At 50.2% G+C, this 17,216-nt stretch overlaps 1 pseudogene; it reads right to left on the bottom strand.

The window, feature by feature from the left end:
- Positions 1-8,441: 8,441 nt before the first annotated feature.
- Positions 8,442-9,185, bottom strand: LOC123332625 (annotated as a pseudogene).
- Between the last annotated feature and the right edge of the window lie 8,031 nt (positions 9,186-17,216).

Genomic DNA, 17,216 nt, shown 5'->3' with positions numbered 1-17,216 from the left:
CCAGTAGTTTATTGGGGTTTGGCCTGGTTACCTGTACTCTTCTTTGCCTCCAACCCCCAGGTTTATGGCCTTGGTCTCCTTCAGAAGCTGGGAAGAAAGGAAGGCAAGAGTGCTTCGCCTGGGAGGCACCTAATTCCCCTGTCTCCTGAATCTCCTGATCTCAGCGCAACTTGTGGGAAGTGACGCCTATAAAACCACTGAGAGACCCCCAGATGGAGGCGGTGTCCACATGCTCACACCCAGCCCAGGCCCTGCACCCCCTTAGTCCGCCTCCAGCTCTAATCAGGACTTGTTAAGACATGTTCCAGGGCCATGGCCAGGCCAGGAGGCACTGCCTCCCAGCTGCTCTGGGGTTCGGGGCTCAGAAGAGGTGGGGGTAGGGTAGGCATCTTGAAGCTGACATGGTTCCTCAAGCCCCAAGCCCCCTCTGGTGTCCTGTGTCCCTCTATATTTGGCCTTGGCATTACCAACGTGCCCTCTCTGAGGGGCAGGCAGCCAGCCTAACCCATGACGTCTCCTCCAGGGCCTGGGCTATTTTGGAACCAGCCCTGAGAGGGCTGGGGAAGGCAGGGGTGAGGTTTAAGGGAATATTTGCACCTGTCTCTGGATCACAGAAGAGGCTGAGGGTGTGTGGCATAGAGAATTGGCCCTGAGGCCTTTCTCAGAATCCCCTGTACAGTTATTCAAATACTCCTTTTGCTCAAGTTTCCTGGGGATGCCTAGGCTGTGGGGCTGAATCTGGGCAGCAACCACACCCATTCCCTTTTTCCCCTGAGTTTTTCCAGCTGTTCAGATATTATTCCTCAATTAAAAAACAACTTCTATGTCTGATCCCACCAAGAACTAAGAGCTTGCTCAGTGGTTCCCAGTCTTCAGATTTCTCAGGTCAGTAATATTTCCAAAACAACAATTTAGGATCTGACATGGTCACCAGTTTTTCATTTTGCTGAGTTAAGGACATTAAAAGGAAATGTCAAAGGAAAAGTCCTTTTAGACACACACATACACACAGGAAAATACACAACTCAGGTAAGAGGACAGTCCTTCAGATTGGTGAAAATCTTTATGAAAACCTCATTAGATTGTCCTTATTTTTCTCATTTTTCCACAGGCAGATGAGAACACGGCAACAGCTGGCATTGGGCTCACGTTCCAGGAACTTCTGCTCTCTTCCACTCCTCTGCTCGGCCCAATGCCAAGGGCAGCAGGGACCCCTCCCAGCACCTCTCTCCAGCACTCTCCAGCAGCCCTTTTGCTTCTTTACATCTCCCCCCCACCCCCCCACCCAGCCCCAATATTTGCAGGAGGGGAGGATGGGCAACAGTCTTCACTCAGCTCCAGGTGAAGAGAACAGATTGCCTGGTCTCACTGTGGGGAATGATGGAGGCTTGCCTCTAGAGAAAACGGATGATCACCATGCTCCTCTGCAAAGAGCTGCTGCTGTGGAAGCAGGTCTGAGGGAGGGTCAGGAAGGCTGGGTGGCTGCCAGTTCCTGGTCATGAGATCTGAGACTAGTTCCAGAACCTCCCTCGTGCACTTCAGCTTCTGGTTTCATAAAATGGGTATATTAACTCCTCCTCACAGGGCAGGTGTAAGGATTAAATGAGAATGTTTGTGAAAGTATTTTGTGAACTATAAAACTTAGGCAGGGGTAGTTATTATTATGAGAAACTAGTAAATGGCTGAAGAAACAATATGAAAAGGTGATCTCAGCTTCTGGATGTAAAGACGGTACTCACATGCACCACTGGGTTTGTGATCTTGGGGCCCCTCTAATCCCACAAAGGAGCAGTGAAAGCCTGATCCCTGTGAGTCAAGGCAGCCTGGACTGGACCAAGGCTTTGTGTTCAGAATAGGGCCCAGCCTCTGGATTGTGCTTAGAGTAAGGCTTCTGATAACTTGTGGTGGCCGCATTGCATGGTCAGGGATGTCTACTGATATGAGAGTTGGACCATAAGAAGGCTGAGCACCGAAGAATTGGTGCTTTCAAACTGTGGTGCTGGCGAAGACTCTAGAGAGTCCCTTGGACAGCAAGGAGAGCAAACCAGACAATCCTAAAGGAAATCATCCCTGAATATTCGTTAGAAGGACTGATGCTGAAGCTCTAATACTTTGGCTACTCACTAGAAAAGACCCTGACGCTAGGAAAGATTGAGGGCAGGAGGATAAAGGAGCAACAGAAGATGAGATGGCTGGATGGCATCACTGACGCAATGGACATGAGTTTGAACAAACTCCAGGAGATAGTGAAAGACAGGGAGGCCTGGTGTGCAGCAGTCCTTGGAGTCACAAAGAGTGGACACAACTTACTGAACAACAACAACAGTTGCGCCCAGGTCTGAGGATTCAGAGAAGGTCCAACACCTAAACTTCAAGATCTTCGCAGAGGAGCCACTATCCCATTGTCATAGGGGATGGAGCAGGAGACACATCAACCCACATTTCTGGGCCAGTTCTACCACTTACTCCAGCTGCATAGTTTCAAACACTTTCATTCCTTTGCCTCCCAGAACCTGTTTGCTCATCTGCAAAACAGAAATGGGTCCTTACCTCATAGGGTTGCTTTGAACTCATGGGATGGCTTGTGAAAGCCCCTGGAGGGTGCTTGGTGCTCCAGAGCACTCCTCCTCACCTTCCTGGGAGACCCTGGCATAACCATGGCCCCCACAAAAGGAACCAAGGGGTCCCCAAGAAGCGTGAGCCTGGGGCTGCTCCCACTCAGAGTGGGTCTCTGGGCCTTGCTCCAAATAGGGGCCAAAGGGCCAGGACTCCTCATTCCAGCCAGGCCCAGCTCCCTACCCCCTCCCCAGCAGCCAGTTGTCATGAAGTCATTGCCACTTTCCCCAGCCTGCATTCCCACCCCTGCCTCTATGCTGACATCTCATTTGGCAAAGAGGTTGGAAAAGCCGCTGACTCTTCCAGACCTTGAGTTCATTGACTGGTCAGGGCCCATCGGCCACAGGCTGACCATGTGGGCAGAGGGGGTTTGCAGAGTGAGGGAGCGCCCTCCTGGCTTTCATCCTATGCCTTAAGCTAAGCCCAGCCAAGACCCTTCTCCAACACACATCAGCCTCCATATCTGGACCTACACGTGACCCCACACACTCCACACTTGGCACACACACTATCTCCTGTCCACCCCCATGTGAACAGTCCTACACACACGCCAGGACATACACATCCTTCTGTGCACATTTTTATACAGCCACCGGCCCGCCAGGTACACTCCTACACACGCAGCTGCAGACATATCCTGCATGCTCACAGGCAATGTGCGCATGGCACTTCCATACACATGGCCCGCATGTCTGGCCAGCACTGGCTACCCATGGCCACTCAGCCTTGCCCGACTCCACCAGCCTCTACTCTGGGTTTCATGGGGCAAGGTGACACTCTCAGGCTGAGCCCAACTCAGCGTGGAGGATCTCTGAGTCCCTAGAACAGGAACCCAGGTAGCCAGACCCCTTCATTTTCACTTGTGAAAATTGTGATCCAGAAAGGGCAAGGAGAGAGAGAAGTCACACAGCCAGATTTCTTCCAGGTGCTTCCATGTGTGTGAGCATAGCAGCAAAGGAAGGAGGCATCCAAAACCTGCTTGGGATGTTACACTCACTTGGCCTTGGTCACCTGCAGCAAATGCTCAGCCTCAGGCCACAGTCCCCTAGCACCCTCAGCCTGGCGCTCTCACTCCCTGACTCAGTCACCCTCTCTGAGACTCAAGACCCTCAGCAGTTGCCTGGACTATGGCCCCATCAAGGGGCTCCAGGCTCCAGGGAGTCAGTGACTGTTTCCTAGAGTACTGCTCCCAAAGGGGTAAGGGTTTCTGCCTGGAATGGTGCCTGGCACCTAACAAGTGCTCAGCCAACACGTGTTGAATGCAAAGGCCAGTCTCCCCATGCCCAGCCTCCTTTTCCAGTGGCTCCTCAGGATCAAAATTAGGAGGTCTGACATCCAGGTGCTTCCCTGTCTGCCAAGAGCAGGGAATCTGCCATGAATGGCTGTGTGACTGGAATCCCTCTGAGCTTCAGCTGCCATCTAGGAAGGAGAGGCCCCTGCTAAGGAAAATGCTGTTTGTCTTGTGTGATTCCAGAAACCATTTGGGGGGAGGGGATCCTATCACCAGTGCTGCCTCCTTCCCACTGACTTTGAAGAGGGCACTCCTGTGGGCAGATCCAAGCCCGCAAAAGGGAGCCCTACAATACAGGAGAGTCCTATATTGTAAATAAAACTACCACCCAGAAGAGACCAACATTTTCAACCTTGGAAGCAAGGGAACAGGCGTCGTTGAGCCTTTCCCCCACCTTGCCCTCAATTCATGCCTGGCTGGGTCTACCCAAGAGAGCCTGGGGCTCCTAACTCAGGGCCAACATCCTGCTTCCTGCAGCCCCAAGGTGAGGCCTGGGCACAGAGAAGGTATTTGTTCATAGTGCAAGGTGAGGAGATACTAATCGCTGGATCGCTGGGCTCCAACTGGCGGTCAGGAGGTAAGGCAACCCGTGGTTATAAATAACCTCACTGGCCAGCTGCGGAGGGCCAGGCTGGACCCGCACCTCTCCCCAACCTGCCACAGGGCTATGATTGATTACTGTCCTCCCCATCCCAGCTGTGGTGATCTGAGCCCCTAGAGCCTGGTGCAGTGACCTCTGGGGGCTAAGTACAAGGTCACTGAGGCCCCTAGGCTTCCCTTGACCTTGAGTGAAGGCCAAGCACATGAACTGCTCCTTGTCCTCTGCTGGAAGTTGGGACGGAGGTAGTGAAGTGTGACAGACCCACCTGCTAGGCTGCCCTCTACAGGAATGGGAGGGTGCCAAGAGGCTGCCAGACAGGATTCAGGGACCCAGTGGCCTGTGCTGCTGAGCTCTGCCCTCCTCCCCACAGCCCTCAGTCCCAGCCCTGCTTCATAGCTGGTGGCTGGTAGCAGGGAGGCCCAGAGTAACCCAGCCAAGGGGGAACATCCTATAGCCCCCCAGACTCCTGCTTCTAGGCCCTATATTGTGATGATCAGATTTACTCTGGGAATTGACTCCAGAGCTCTGGGCATTCTCTAGGCTTGATGGAAACAGAATCTCCAAGTCTGGGGGTTGAGTGTCTCCAAGACTGGGGAAGAACTCTGGACCTCACGAGGGACCCCAGACACTTGTACTCCAACCTCCCTTTGTACAGAAAGGAGAGATGGATTCAACTCACTCCAGGATGCATGCCTTTTCCCCTGACCCCTTAACATTTTTATTGGAGGTAAACATACACACAGAAAACTGTAAAATTCGAAAGTGTACAACTGGTTAAATTTGCACAAGCTGAGCATGCCTATGGAACCAGCACTGAGGTCAAAAAATAGCCTCTCACCAGAAGCCCCTTCTGGACAACTTCACTTACTACCCCCAGTTAGACTAACCCCCTAGCTCCGCTTCTAAACTGTACACGTTGTCTGTAAATGGAGCCATATAGCATGTGCTCTCTTGTGTCTAGTTTCTTTTGCCTGATATTATCTTTTATTTAAGTCTAAGTCCTTGTGGGTGGTAGCATGACACCACCAAGTGACTCTATCGTATGTTTTCACCCATTCTATGGTTGGTGAACAGTTAGGTTCCAGCTTCTGGCTGCCATGAACACTCTAGTCTTGATCTGTTGTGACTACAGGGCCGCATCTCCTGTTGGCTGTGTGTCCACAGCTGAGACTGCGGGCGAAGGGATGTGTGTCTCCTCAGCTTTGGAAGACACAGAAAGTGTTACTTTTTATTTAGAAATTTAATAATGATTTTTCAAGGTTAGTCTGGTTTTCATTTTAAATATTGAGGGATATACCTTATATTTTAAAATTGGAAAATACAGAAATGTAGAAAAGAAAATATCATTCAGAGCTACTACTTAGAGTCGACCATTCAGCCAATAGTCAGTGTATGTTCCCTAAGAACATCTTCTCTGTCAGGCCCTAAAGCAGAGACCTAGGTCTTCTCAATGGAGCTTAGGGTCTGGGACCAGGTCAGCAGGAGTGCTGCCAGGGGATAGACCAGGGGCCTCAGTATGCTCGTTGGTCTCCTCTTTCCATGGTCTCCCTCCTCCACAACCATCCTTCACCCATCACGGCCACTCTTGGTTATCATCCCAACAGACCAGCCAGCTTGCTGTGCAAACAGGACTCCAGATGGAACCCTGAGAGCTCATAGTGGGAAGGCAGGATGGCAGTTATGCAATTAATTGTAGTCATGCAAGAAGAGAAGAAGAGGGCTGTGGAGAGACGCGGGGGATGTGAGGGCATCGTGGGGCTGACTCGCCCAGGATCTCAAAGAAAGGAGAGCCTTGGGGGACCCTGGAGAGGAAGTGGGGCCAGAGGAGACACATCCAGACTTTGGACTTGATCCCGAGGACCACAGAAAGAACTTAAACAGGGGCGGGGAGCAGGCCTGGTGCGCTTGTTAGCAACCACTCTGGATTCCTGTGGAAGTTTTGAGGCTTTGAGCTGATGAGCAGACAGTTGAGCCGGACAAGAAGGGAACTGAGAAGCTGTTTCCGAGGTGACCTGAAGGGTCTGAGGCCTGGCTGGCTCAAAGGCTTGGGGGAGGAGGAGGTTTCAGCTTCAAGGTGGAATTTTACATTTGCAGGAGGGTGTGACTGGCTCTTTTGAAATTTTGATCAATTTCCCATCTTTAGCAGGTTCTACTTAGGTCTAAGAACTTCTGAGAGCCAAGTGGTTGAACCTGATGAGGAAGACGGCCTGAGCCAGCTTAAGGGACTCTGAGGTGAGAGATCACTATTAGTTTATTTGACAAATATTACAAAGTACCTACCAGTCTGGAAATTGTTGTAGATGCTGGGGATACATTGGAGGCAAAATAATTCTCATGGGAAAGTCTTAAATTTAAATATATATATGAACCAGTAAAAAGTATTAAGAAAAACTAAGCTGGGTAAGGGGGTAGTGAGTGGTGGGGGTAGAGGGCGACTGGGGAAGGCCTGTCTGAGGTGACATCCTAACTGAGACCTGAGGAGAATGAGGGGTGTGGTGCAGGAAAGTGGTGGGCAGGTGGAGGCCACGGCAGACGCGGAGGCCCGAGGCAGTCATAACCTGCTGTGTCGGGGAGCACTGAGGAGGCCAGTGAGAGTGGCCCAGAGGGAGGATGAGAGCAGGGAGGCAGGTTGAGCAGGCCCGAGGGAAGGCCTTTCCGTTCTAGGATTTGTGAAGGGATGGCCTGACTTCTTTTAGAAGCACTGATCTGGCTATTCTGAGGAGAACAGACAGTAGAAGCAAAAGTAGGAGAAAGTGACGGCCTGGACCAGGGGGAGACGGTCAGGGTAGGGGGAAGGGTGGTCCGTGTGTCCATCATGAGGGAGAATGGGCCCCAGCGTTTGCTGACGGGCAGGAGAGTGGGAGAGAGGAAGCGGGGAGGCAAGGTAGGCTCCTGGCGGCTGCCCACTCACCAAGCTGCAGAGTCTGGAGAGGGCTGCTGTGTCCCCTCTCCTCTCCTCCCCCCATGCCTCCCCTGTGTCTTGACCCTCCTCACCTCCTCTCCCCTTGTTTCCTATCCCCTCACCTCTTCCCTCTTCTAGTGCCTTTTCTGCCCCCTCTCCTCCACCTCTCCTCTTTCAGGAGTCCAGTGACCTCCGGGCCACAGGCCAGAGATACTGCCCTGCAGAATACGTCCTTCATTCACTCCGCAGATCTGATGACCAGCTCAGGGCCCAGAGGCTGAGAGTTGAGGAAAAAGTAAATATGGCTCCCAAGTCCCACCCGGGGGGCACCCCACAAACTAGCACGTCCAAAAGGTGAGCTCCTGCACTCCACCAATCCTGTGGCTCTTCCAGTCTTCCCACAATAGGGCTAGTTACATCAGCTCCTTCCATATGATCAGGCTGCCGGCTCTCACCCAACATCCAGTCTATCAGAAAATGCCATCAGCTCTGCCTCAGAATCTCAGCCCCTCAGCCCATTGCTTCAGCCCAATCTAAGCCAAAGTCATTGCTCTTTGGATTTTTACAATGGTATCTACTCATCCCCTTCATTCTATTCCTGATACAATGATTGTTTGTGGAGGGGCATAAATGTGTATTTTAAATTTTACAGTAAACAAACCTACTTCTTAAGTGAAGATTTCCCCATATTTCCAAGTAAGGTAATGTTGAACATACCTGATAACGAATTTTACATTTGGCTTCATTTTTTGGTAAATACAGTTGTGAAAATTGAGTCAGACTCTTTCTTTTAAAAATTTCTCCCTTTAACATGCACCCCTTGCTCAAGACAAAATCGAACACGAAGGCATCAATATCCAGGAAGATAACCTGCATTTGTTTCTTTCGTTTGAAGTTCTAATGTCAAGATGAGGTCTTAAAATAATCCTTTCACAAGAATAAGGCAGCTTTATGCTGTAAAAGTGTGAGCTATTTGTCAAAGGTTATGTTCTTCTGTCTTCATCTGCTGTGACCACCTGTCAGCATCTTCTTTAAAGATCATTTTTTTCCTCCTAGCAACACCTCCATGCGGCTCACTGGCTGTCCAGTACAGCTTACAGCCCAAATGTAAGCTTACATTGTCGAGCAAGAGCTCCGCGGTGGTTTCACATGCCTGCACCTGCTGAGCTGGCCCTAGTGTTTCTGCACGTCTCTGCAAATCTTGGAGAGGCAACACTGAAACTCCTCACAGCGTTTTTGTGTTTACCGCAGGTCTCACAGCACCCACCAGGTTGGCTGCAGCACTTTTTCAAGGACGGGATGCTGAGGTTAACATGAGCACCGAACAGCGGGAGGCAGAGGGGAGGGTTTATATGCATAACATGGAGAAAGCTTAGATCCATCATTGCACTTATACTGGCAGAGCCTGCCCTTGCCTCCCAGGAAGTTGAATGCCCTTCCAGATGGCCTTCAGGGTGACCCTTCAGTCGGCGGTCTGGGCCTGCTCCTGGTGCCTGAAAGTGGCAGTCAGGCGGAGGAGGAGGAGGAGGAAGAGGGCATGCACGGCTGCCCTGGGCGGACCCCCACGAGCCACCGTGGGTGCCCTAGGCAGTCTCTCGGGCCGGCTCTGTGCTGGCCCACTCCAAGCCCAGACACACACACACCTCCCCAACTCCCCACCCTCCCCACTCTGGGCTGATGGCTGATTCCAGAACTGGGGCAGGAAGTACACAAGATGAGTCTGGAGCATCTTGTACCAGAGAGAAAGGCAGTGCTAAAAAAAAAAAAAAAATTGATGGGGATATGTCAAAGGGCCACAGGAGTCAGTGAGAGAGCTCCCAATTTTAGCAACAAAATAAAATATTATTGGATTATAACCCAAATGTAAAATAAATATCTGTTACTCCATTATAAATGTGTTGAGTAAATCAATAAATGGGGGGAGGGAAATCAATCTCTCATGAAGAAGAATTCCAAATAATGTTGTTACTTCACCCTAAATGGGGGAGGGGGGGCATCACTTTCACCCAAATGTGGGCAGCACGCACTTCAAGAAGGGAAGTGAGAGTAGCTTTCCAGTAGAGAAACCTGACAAATACTGCCTTGGCCAGGCGATCAAGATCAACATCAAGAGCCATAAATCATGCTAATAAAATGTACCCTTGAGATGATCTGTGATGAAAATGGCACTTTACCTCTGTGATCTTGCTCCTGAAAACCCATAGCTCCAGTCTGATCATGAGAAAATATTAGGCAAATTCCAACCCAATATACCTGACCAGGACCTCCTAGTTTTGTAAAGGTCATCAAAAACAGAAAATCTAAGAAACTGTCACAGCCAAGAGAAGCCTAAGGAGAGAAGCATAAATGTGGCATCCTGGATGGGATCCTGGAGCAGAAAGTGAAACTTAGGTAAACTAAGGAAATCTGAATAAACAGTAGACTTCAGTTAATAATAATATTGGTTCATTAATTAAGGGTTGCAAATGCACCATTCTAATCTAAGACATCAAATCTAACCACGATGGTATGATCACTCATCTAGAGCCAGACATCCTGGAGTGCGAAGTCAAGTGGGCCTTAGGAAGCATAACTACAAACAAAGCTAGTGAAGGTAATAGAATTCCAGCTGGGCTATTTAAAATCCTAAAAAATGATGCTGTTAAAGTGCTGCTTTCAATATGCCAACAAATTTGAAAAACTCAGCAGTGGCCACAGGACTGAAAAGTCAGTTTTCATTCCAATCTCAAAGGCAATGCCAAAGAATGTTCAAACTACCACACAATTGTACTCATCTCATATGCTAGCAGAGTAATGTTCAAAATTCTCCAAGGTGGGCTTGAATAGTACATGAACCGAGAACTTCCAGATGTTCAAGCTAGATTTAGAAAAGACAGAGGAACCAGAGATCAAATTGCCAACATCCATTGGATCATAGAAAAAGCAAGAGAATTCCAGAAAAACATCTACTTCATTGACTATGCTAAAGCCTTTGACTGTGTGGATCACAACAATCTGTGCAAAGTTCTTAAAGAGATGGGAATACCAGACCACCTTACCTGCCTCCTGAGAAATCTGTATGCAGGTCAAGAAGCAACAGTTAGAACTGGACATGGAAGAACAGACTGATTCCAAATTGGGAAAGGAGTACGTTAAGGCTGTATATGGTCACCTTGTTTATTTAACTTCTATGTGGAATACATCATGAGAAACGCTGGGCTGGATGAAGCACAAGCTGGAATCAACATTGCTGGGAGAAACATCAATAACCTCAGATATGCAGATGACATCACCCTTACGGTAGAAAGTGAAGAAGAACTAAAGAGCCTCTTGATGAAAGTGAAAGAGGAGAGTGAAAAAGCTGGCTTAAAACTCAACATTCAAAAAACTAAGATTATAGCATCTGGTCCCATCACTTCGTGGTGAATAGATAGGCGTGCTGCAGTCCACGGGGTTGCAAAGAGTCAGACATGACTGAGTGACTGAACTGAACTGAATCTAAGACATCAGTAACAGGAGAAATTGAGTACGGGGTGGGGCGTGGGATTTGGGGGAACTCGCTGTACTATTTTAATTTTTCTATAAATCTAAAACTGCTCTAAAAATAAAATCTATTAATAATTACAGCTCCTGGGACTTCCCTGGTAGTCCAGTGGTTAAGACTTTGCCTTCCAATGTAGGAAATGTGGGTTCAATTCCTTGGCAGGGAGCAAAGATCCCATATGCCTCGTGGCCAAAACTCCCAAAAAGATAAAACAGAATTGTAACAAATTCAAAAAGATTTAAAAAATGGTCCACATCCAAAAAAAAAAAATTACAGCTCTCCAGTGCCCTGTATCTCTTCTTGCCCTCTTCCCATCACACTTATCAACGTTTAACATGCTACAATTTGAGCTTGCTGCTGCTGCTGCTGCTAAGTCGCTTCAGCTGTGTCCGACTCTGTGCGACCCCGTAGACGGCAGCCCACCAGGCTCCCCCGTCCCTGGGATTCTCCAGGCAAGAACACTGGAGTGGGTTGCCATTTCCTCCTCCAATGCTCGAAAGTGGAAAGTGAAAGTGAAGTCGCTCAGTCGTGTCCGACTCTTAGCGACTCCATGGACTGCAGCCCACCAGGCTTCTCCGTCCATGGGATTTTCCAGGCAAAAGTACTGGAGTGGGCTGCCACTGCCTTCTCCACAAGTTCAGCTTAGGTGTTTGTTATTGTCTGTTAATTCTCCAGAATCTAAGATCCCTACGGGTTTTGTCACTTCGCTATTATAACCCCAGCACCTCGAGCAATCTAACAAATAAAAATACTAGGTGTTCAACAAGTATTTGCTGAATGATAAATTTCTAAATATAATCACTGTTAGTTTTTCCAGTTTTTTCTCTGCCTAAATACACTTAGTATTGTTTAAACACAAGGTCATAATGGTTTGCTCGTCTGCTACCTTCACTTGATAGCTCCTGATTACTTTTCCTGCTATTTTTCTTTTACAGCATCATTTTTTAGAAGGTGCTGATGTTTGCAGGCCTAGCGTGAAGCAAATGGCTGCGATTCACGAGGCAAGTTTTTGGGGCTCCTCTTTCTGTCGGCTCCACCATGCTCATGTGGGCAGGAAGGATGGAGCTGTGCCAGGGCCGCCCTCTGACATCAGATCCGTGGGCACTAGATGCTGCTTGATGGTAAACTGGGCACGTCAGAACCCAAGGATTAAACAGCTTCCAAAATCCACTGGCTTGTCTGCGACCAACCAGAGGGCTGGGGCACATGCCCAGAACTTTTGCCAGCTCAGGAATAGTGGAAAACACTATCCATGCATACATTTGGGAGAGCTGGAGCCAAGCCTCCCACAATCAGCCACAGCCCACACCCAAGGCTGATGGTTACGGCCTCAAGTGCTGTGGAGAGCTGAGCTCCTGAGGGGTGGGCATGGGACTGGCAGACCTGCTCTCCAGGCACCTGGGTGGGAGCTGGGGAACCTGCCCCGCTGGCTGTTTCCCTAGTGGGAAGAGGGCAGTCTGGGCACGCTTCTGGGGAACCCAGTCGGTTGGGGGAGGAAACACTATGGTGTGTGTTGGGGGGGGTGGGAGGGTGACAAGGAACAAGGGGTATCCTTTCTCTGAACCTAGAGGCCATATGCCACTTGTCCTCCTTCCTGGCAGCAATAGTGAGCCACCCAGACTTTGCTAGACATATAAGAGTGCTAAAGATAAAAATACTCAAGGACATATGCCTCTGTGAACTGCTTTGCTAAATGTGTTTTAGGAGTCCTTCAGTTTCCCTCTAAACCACAATTTCACTCCATCCCCACTGGCTCCACTTACAAGAAGAAGAAGGGAGACTGTTGTGGCCTTAAAACCACCGCGTGATGAGGGTGTGCGGATGCAAGTGTCCTCAGAGTTTGCCTGCCTGAGCGGCTCCAGCGGGCCAGCGCCCACTGTGTTCACCTGCATGTGTGTGTACATGCATGGCTGCTAGCGTGTGTGTGGACCCGTGTGCCCCTATTTGCGCTTTGGTGTCTTGCGTGCTTGCCTTCTTCCGCGTGAGCACCAGTGGGTTTGCCTGGGCACAAGGATTTGTGTGGGTGTGTACTTGAATGTGCATGGATCTGTGTTCTTCTTCTCATGAGTGGTGTGCCTCTCGTGTGAGGGCGTACATGGGAGTGTGCACGAGTGGATGTGCTCACATTGTGAGGAGCTGAGCGCTGCATGCCTCCTGTTTGAGTTCATGCTTGTGATGTCATGTGCAGGGGGCAAGCATTGAGGAAAAGAGATTCACCTTGGTCCCCCGCACCTGCCCTGGCAGCCATTAGCGGGACTGTTTGTTTTTCTCTCTCACAGATGAGGCGCCCCTTTCTCCCCCCGACATCTTCATCTGAAGTTTCTCCAAACCGTGCCAGTTCCATTCACCTCCCATCCATCTCTTGCCTTCACTAGCTCACCGGTTTGTAGCACTCTGGAGCCCTGAGAGGCTCAGGAAGGGAAGGGCCCCTGAGTCACCTATTTTTGGTAAAAGCTGCATTCATCATGGAGAGTGTCCATGTGCCCGAGCGATTAAAGGCCTCAAGAAGTCATGAAGTAAAAACACCTAAGTCAGTCCCACAGCGGGCTTCCTGGTTTGGAATGATGAGTGCCACCGGGGGTGTGTGCAGCATGCTGTAGGGAGGCCCTGTTTTGTGTGGGCAGCTGCCTCGCTTCTTCTCCAATGACAGTGTAGATGCCTCCACCGTCCGACTGATTGGTGCTGTGTGGACGCAGACTGGGCCTGTCATAGACTTGGGAAGCACGTCCTGCCCTCTGCATCTGGGGCCTCAGGGAGTCCTGGTCTTGCCCCAAGAAGTGGCTGAGGTCTCACATTAGGCCTCAGGCCTCAGAGCTGGTGGCCAGGTCGCCACACCTTCTCACCCAGCCCTGGTCTGGCCATCAGGGCAGAGGATGCTAAAGCAGCGGGCAGAAGGGAGACCGGCCCTCAACCCAGTCCTCCAGGACTAGAAGCCGAGTTTCTGATTCCAGGTCCAGTGCTCTGCCCCTCAGCATTTGCCCTGCCAGGCCAGGTGCCCATCCAGTCCTCAACTCCATGAAGTCTGGCAGCAAGACCTCAAAGCACAGTGGTCCTGCATTCTTGACACCCAGCCAGGAGCGGGTAGAGAGCAGATACCTTCCTGCCAGTCCCACTCCTGATCTGACCACTGGTTCCAGAGACTGGGACAGAGTCAGGGAAGCTCCCTGCTCTTCTCTCCACCTCCCCTGTAACACTGAAAGCAAAGTATGCAAATAATATGCAAATATAATCTTTGTATGTTTCCAAAAAAAAAAATTGCAGAAGTAGGATAAAACCCCAGACTCTTTCACCCTCCCCCGACCCCCAATCTCAGTCTGCAGACCAGAGGTGACCCCCTACAGTTCAGTGTCGCCTTCCGAGTTCACACTGATGGTTTTTTTGAAAAACAGAATTCTACTCTATTTTCTGTGATTTGCGCTTTTTAAAATTTTAATTTAATCAAATCCACGCCAAGCCATCTTGATCAACCCATTATTTGTTATCAGCTGCACTGACCCCAGAGTGTTAAAGTTCCCCTCATTTACTAGATGGATCCCCACTGATAGAAGTGCTGTCTCCAATTTTTCGCTATTTCAGAGTCAAGAATGGTGCTGTAAATACCTTTCCACAAATCTCTGGGTGAGGGCACACGCGGAAAAGATGAATTCCTGTGCCTGGCACAGAGGAATCAGAGCAGGAGAATAAAAGAAAAGGAAGGAGGGTGAGGTTCTGAGAGGACCCCAGGTGCCGGAGACCAGAACGTCCCCCCTCCAGCTCCCCCCAGCGCCGCGCGTCTGCCGCCACCCGAGACTGGCCCTGGCGGAGATGCACTCTTTCCTCCCGGAGCCCCGGCCCTCCGCGTTCCCGAGGTCCGGCGGCCTCTAGCCCTTGCGGCCCCCACCCGCGCAGAGCTGCTTGAGCCTCGGAGGAACCAAAAAAAGCCGGCGCGTGGTGTGCGCGCGAGCAGCGTGGGGCCCTGGCGCTGCCGTTTTTAGCGTGCCTGGAGCCCGGAATACAGACTTAGTCACCCCCAGGAAACGCGGCCATAATATTTTTGGTTGCATAAGCAAACTAAATTAGAAATCTGGAGCATGTTCAAGACCCTTAGATGCCAGCGCTCGGCGAGTGTGGGGGACCAGGGGAGAGACAGATGGGGATTAGGCGAATTGAGCATCCGGAGAATAATTTCCTCTTTTAATTTGGGTTCTACCGACCATGAAAGCAGCATTAGCCGTCCAGTTACATAACCACACCAGAACTCAGCTGGAGAGCGCAGCAGCCCGCGGACCGGCCTTCCTGCCTCTGCGCCTGCCTGCCTGCCTGCCTGGAGGAGGTGGGGGCTGTTTTCCACTGGCTCCTCTGCCAGTTCTCAGAGAACCTAAGTGAGGCGTCCCAGGCCACACAGTTCCGGACTTGCATTCAGAATTTGAACTGGGTTTGCCTGGAGCGAGCTTCTCCATATCACTGGACAGAGATGCACTGTGGTGCAGCCTTCCAAGCCTGGGGGGCTCTGAACACAGCTTGGGAACGTCCACGATTGCATGGAATAATGGAAAACTGGAAATCTACCCATGTTTGTCAGTAAGGAGAATGGGCAAATGAACCACGTGGAGTGTTCGGTGCTGTGGCATATCCTAGAAGACAACAAAAGTCTTGGGGGTGATCCCTATTCAGACATGTTAGAGATACAGCATTAAGTGAAGAAGGGTAAGTTGCAGAACAACGTGAACAGTATGGTCTCATTTATGTTAAAAGAAAAAGAAAACCACAAATCCCCAGCAAAGCTACCCCTGCATCTACAATGTTCAGAAAAGCAGATGCTATTAAAGGGGCCACGAGGGTGGCCTCATGGGGCTGGTCTCCTTTGAAAAGAGGCAGAGGCTAAAGAGAGGTCAGAGGGAAGTTCATGTTTTACTCTGTACACTTCTGAACTGTTTGAATTTCTCACACCAGAATGTACTATGTGTGCTTGTGTTATTTAGAAGCAAATCCTCAAAGACATAAAGGCTGGGAGCAGCCTTGCAGATGAAGGTTGGACTCCACCTCCAGCCACCTTCTCAGAAAGCAAGAAGGGAGGTCTGAATGTACTCAAAGTTGGAGGAGAGGGTGTCTTAAAGAGATGTGGCCTAGCACTTTGTTATCTGAACAGGGAAACTGAAGCCCAGGACTTGACAGGGACTGGCCCCACCATTTCCCAGCAGCCGACAGCAGGCTGTGGGTTGTTAGCCTGTTGGCTCTTCCACCACCAGCCGCTCTGCCTCGCCAGTTCTCAAACAGCTGGGGTCACGGTGGGGCAGGAGAAGGAAGCAGGAAAGAAGAACTAAGTGCCCACAGGGCAGATTAGGCGGGGAGCAATTTCCATCCACCCAACCATCCATCCAACCAATGTGTTGAGGGTGATGGAGGATTTAAAGCATGTCTGCAAATTCTTCAAAACTCTTCTCTTTAGTTAGTAGATCCCTGTCTCTTCCCCTTGATTCTAGGCTTTCCTCAGCGACTCACTTATAGCCCATAGAATACAGTGGAAGGGACACTGCCTGACTCCAAGACTGGATCAGGAAAGGTCACACAGCTCTCTTCTGGCTCTCTTAGGATGCTTGCTCTGGGGAATTAAGCTATGTAAGCTGTTGACTGGGCTTCCCTGGTGGTTCAGATGGTAAAGAATCTGCCTGCAATGCAGGAGACACCCGGGTTCAATCCCTGGGTCGGGAAGATCCGCTGGAGAAGGGAATGGCTACCCACTCCAGTATTCTTGCCTGGAGAATCCCATGGACAGAGCCTGGCGGGCTACAGTCCAGAGTGTTGCAAAGAGTCAGACAGGACTGAGTGACTAACACTGCAAGGTGTTGACTTTGACTACCCAGAGACTGCCATGCTGGAGAAGCTACACTGTAGCATTTTAATCAAAAGCCCGTCCAGCCCCCAGCCAAGTGCCAGCATCAGCTGCAGCATGAACATACACTGTCTTTTGCATCCAGCCCGGGGAACCTCTGCATGACTGCAGCCCATGGCAGACCCCAAGTGAGAACTACTTGGCTGAGACCTTCCCAAATTCCAGATCCAAAAAATCATGAGCAAAATAAGTCACTAAATTGTGGGGTGACTTGTTACGAACTGATAGGATGTGAAAAGGGGGTTACTCTGTACACAGAGGAGTAGAATGATGAATAAGCATGGTCTCTGCCCCCAACATAATAGTAATTTAATGGCAAAGCTGAACACACAGGCAGATAATTACAAAATAATGTGGTAAGCACACCGGTGGAGTCATGCACTGGTAATATGGGAACAGAGCAGGAGTCTG

Source organism: Bubalus bubalis, chromosome 3, assembly GCF_019923935.1.
Source record: "Bubalus bubalis isolate 160015118507 breed Murrah chromosome 3, NDDB_SH_1, whole genome shotgun sequence".
NCBI lineage: Eukaryota > Metazoa > Chordata > Mammalia > Artiodactyla > Bovidae > Bubalus > Bubalus bubalis.
This window is presented reverse-complemented; position numbering and strand designations above follow the sequence as displayed.